Raw genomic sequence first — 4995 nt, forward strand, 5'->3', positions numbered from 1 at the left:
CTTTTTCGCGTCGCGAGAACCCCGAAAGCCCCGCCACCGGATCCGTGCGAAGAATAAAACTTTCAAAAAACTTACAAATACGAGTTTATAAACTCTATATCTACATTATAGTACGAGTTTTACCCTTGATGCGTGCCTTTCGCGAATCCCGCTCGTCCAAGGTGTCGGATCTCAAGTTGTCAAGGTAGACAACTCTCTATGCGTATCCACACGAACAACTCGATGGAGGTAGAACCTTAGAGTGTGCTAGCACTCCAAGAAGGTCTCGGCAAGATGAGGAGAAGGGATCAAAAAGAGAGAGCTCTAGGAGGAAGAAGATAGAATGAATTCAATTGAATGAAAAATTCATTCCATGAATCTTGAGTGGCCGGCCATAATTGTAACCCCTTTACAATTAATGTGGCCGGCCACATTAAATGGAAATGGAGTTTGTAACCTCCATGATGTGGCATACACATGTGCTAAGTATGATGATGTGGCACATCATCATTGGCCACTTAATGCCAAGTCACAAATGATGTGGCATAAAGTCAAGTCAAACTTGACTCTTCCTCTTCCTCTCAAGTCAAGTCAAACTTGACTTAATCTCTCTCATGGTTGATCTAATCCAACCATTTAATTCAAGCCAATTTAATATAATGAATCTAATTTATTTAATTAAATTGACTCAATGAGTCATAATCTAAATTAGACTCATTGAACACATGAATCAACTTGAGTCCAACTCAATTAGCCCAATTAGGATTACTCTTAATCCAATTTGATTCATCACATGAATCTAATCCTCTTGGTTCATCATATAAACCTAATCTCCATCTAATTGTCCTTAGTGTGTGACCCTATAAGTTCTTGTAACGTTGGCAATGCTCCTAAACTCATTTAGGAGTATAAGTAATGAGCGGTATCTAGCAACACATCATTACTACCCAAGTTACAAGAATGTTGAGATCCAACATCACCTTGTGACTACTAATTGTGACTCCTCACAATATATGACAAGTATCCTTCTATCCTAGACATCTAGATTGATCAATGTGAGGCATAGACCGTGTCATCCTCTGACCAATCTAAATCTTGAACTCCAAGTAGACTCACTAAATCAAATGAGCTCAATATCTCATATTGACTCATTTGGGCATGGTCATGCACTTTGTGGTCTCACTCTATCAAGAATATTGATGTCTCTCCCGTCATATAGGAGGGATAGATCTCATCTACATCACTCACATCCCTCTGCATAATTCGTTACATACCCAGTAATCGCCTTTATAGTCCACCCAGTTACGGGTGACGTTTGACGAAACCAAAGTACATAACTCCTTATGTAGGGAACCATGGTGACTTCAGGTCTAATGACTAGTAGTCATACTAATAGCCACATGAGAAAGTATATGACACTCATATAATGATCCATGATACTTTCTCATGGCGGGTCATTCAGTATACATTCTCCAATACATACCCATGTGTCAACATGATATCTCTATATCCATGACTTGTGAGATCAAGTCATCGAGTTGACCTACATGCTAGTCTTATTGCATTAACATTGTCCCTAAATGTTAATACTCGACTAAGAATGATTAAGAGTAGTGTTCCCTATATCATCTGACTATCGGTTAAACTAACCGATTGATATAGGTGAGAACCTTCTACTCAAGGACGCTATTATACTTAGTTTATTTGGCACCAATACAAGTAAGTATAATAACCAAAACAAATGTCTTTATTTATATAAGAATATGATACAACAAGTCTATAATACAATCATCAAATGATTGGCTCTAGGGCTCTAACTAACATATATTACATAGGATATTCACACCTGTAGGTGTGCGGTGAATCCTCGAATACAATACACTAACTCCTATCTGTTTCATTACTACACTTAATCTCACCACTTGATGACCCTAATAGAGTCGGTAAATGAGTCAAAGTGCAACCCCAGTATATAGAGTCTCAGTGTTGTCTCGAGTTATAAGGACTACTAGTGCACAACTACAACCAAAGACTTATTCACTCAATAAATAATAACCACTTGGAAAGTCTGTGTGAGGGATGTTCAATGAACACATCATATGATCACACATCTGTATGTTTGAACATCTCTATGTCCTTACTAATAAAACATGGTACACTACATCACAGATGCTAGTCTCTAGTTCAAGTAGTTTTTTATCTTTATTTATTAGGCGACCCAATTGACTAGGAACAAATTTAGAATATACAGTGAATATTGATGTATTTCATTGTAACGCCCGAAAATTCTCAAAGTTATTTTAGAAATATTCTATTATTTTTCTAGAATTTTAGGACATTTTTCTGGAATTTTTAGAATAGCCGAAATAGAAAAATTAAATAAAAACGTAAAATAGCCTAAGCGGGAATTGAACCCGAGACCTATGGACTCTATGACATATAGGGTGACTTTAGTAACCAAGGGGCCCCAGTAGGGTGTGCTGAAAGAAGAGGAAAACAATTATACTTAAGGTTTAGTTGGGATGTATTAATCACTTAATATAAATAGGGAAATAAAGTGGAGAGTTGTTATTTTTGATCGGCAATTCTCTTCTCCCTCACCCTCACCCGACGCCGCCCCTCTTCTCCTCATCCTCTCGGTGCACAAGCCCAAGAGACCTAGGGTTCCATCCCTAGGATCGTACGAGGACCTTCCGACGACAACTCCGGCACGGGGGCGTTCCTCTCTGCGAGAAGAACGTATAGACGTAGGAAGATCGTGGAAACAATCTTCTTCTCCGGAAATCTAGCGAGCGGATTCTAAGGAAAGTTAGCGCAGGATGTAAGTAACCCCTCACCTACAGTATAAGTAGCTAATTGTATGTTTTTATGCCCTTAGTTCACTTTTATGTTCTCAGTTTAGCCATATGCAAAATTAGAGCACACTAAGTGCTCAATAAAATGCCTAGAATAGTTAAATGCTATAGTAAGCATTTTAATAGCTCAGTTAAATGCCCTAGATGCATTTTAAATAGCATATATAGCCTTGCTTCAGTGATATGGGACTACGGTCCAATGGGTAGGCTCCCATAGTCGCCTCTAGGTTCAGATAACCTACCTCTAGGTTCAGATAACCTAGTAAAAGCAAGATATGATAAATCAGTTTATAAACAGTATTTTACTTTATCAGTGGCACTGTACTGGACTTTAGTTGTCCTTGGGCTGGGCTCTCATAGTCGTCCCTAGGTTTAGATAACCTAGTACCCTACTGGATTCGGGACTTGCTACCTCGGGCATAGTTAGGGATGCGCGCACAGCAAGTACAGTTGTCGGGCCCATCAGCAACATGTTTAGTATTTTTATCTACTTATGAAAATAGTTTTCAAACTCACAACTAGGTATGTGAATACATCTTAGCTTCAGTTTAGTTTTCTTATTGTTATAACAATTAGCTTAGCTTATGTATCGATTTAGTTAGCTTGTTGATACAATGGATAGCTTTCTGTTCAGTATTTGTTAGCATGACTTCCATGTTCATATGTCATGTTTTAGCATTTTCAGCATGATCATTAGCATGTATTTCGAATAGCATCCTTGAAAGCATAATTTCGTCGAATGCATGTTTTGTGAGGTAGATGGTTTCTTACTAAGCTCCCAAGCTTATAGTTTTATTTTCCTTATACTGCAGATAAAGGTAAAGGAAAGATGGATAAGCGGAGGCTGGAGGGCAATGCGACTGGATGTGTATGAGGAGAAACTTAGAATAAAGACTCTTAGGAAATAGCCCACCAAAAGATTTAGTATTTATGTTTCAGTTACTTTTCTGCACCTTTAGATATTTAAGTGTCTTGAATTATGAAAGTTATGTTTAGATTACTCATTGTCTAGATATTAGATAGCTAACCATGAGAACTAACATGCCTAGTAGTAGTGTGGTGTCTTTTGTTGATTTCTGAAGGTCCTGTATGAGGTTGGGTCTGATTTCTGCAGAAATCAGAAACCCAATAGATCAGCCGATCGATTGAGGAGTCCTCAATCGATCAGCTGATCGATTGGAAGAAGTCCCCGCGTACAGAACGCCATTGAGTCGATTAGCTGATCGATTGAGGAGCCCTCGATCGATCAGCCGATCGATTAAACCGCGATCTGCCGCGTACAGAGAGTTGATGAGTCGATCAGCTGATCGATCGGCCATGGGTCGATCAGCTGATCGATCGAGAATTTTAATCTCGCGAACAGAGAGCTTTTGAATCGATCTCTGGATCGATTGGCCAGACTGGATCGATCAGCCGATTGATCCAGACGGGACTTCCATGCACAGTAGCATGTTGTATCGACCAGTGGATCGATCAAACCACTCCAATCGATCAGTCGATCGATTGGAAAGTCTGATTTCAACTAGAAGTGTCTGATTTCAGTTTTTGATCAAATAGGAAGGTTAGGTTCCCTTCTTAGCACATATACAACTTCAGAAGTGTATTTTGAATATAAAATCCAAATTTCATAGAAATTAGCAGAAGGTTTTAATTAGTTCAACTTTTTCGCATCTTATAGTTCAGTTTAGCCTAAGGATTGTAACCCCCGACCTTACAGTCTAGACAGTAAGAGGCGGGGTGTTACAGAGTGGTATCAGAGCAAGTTTCATACTTCTTCACACACACATCAGTATTGAACCTGCAGCTTCTAAGTAAGACTATCTCTCACTTTATTTATGTTTCTTGCCTTCATGTTTATAAATAACTACAGCATATTCATATATGATAGCATCTAACAAGATCATAGTAGGTATGTAAATATGATTGTAGTAGTTATGTATGTCCTTTATTTCTCTAGAAAATGGTACGAGGACGCCCAGCTAGAAAGGCACCAGCTACTGAGCCCCAGCATGAGGCAGGCAGTTCAGTGCCTCCCCCAGACCTTACAGCAGTAGTGGCTCAGTTATAGAAGCAACTAGCTGAACAGCAACAGGAGATAGTCACTCTAAGGGCTAATCAGCAGAACACTCCCACTGTCACTCTAGAACCTAACTTAGCAACC

This window comes from Zingiber officinale, chromosome 1A (assembly GCF_018446385.1).
Source record: "Zingiber officinale cultivar Zhangliang chromosome 1A, Zo_v1.1, whole genome shotgun sequence".
NCBI lineage: Eukaryota > Viridiplantae > Streptophyta > Magnoliopsida > Zingiberales > Zingiberaceae > Zingiber > Zingiber officinale.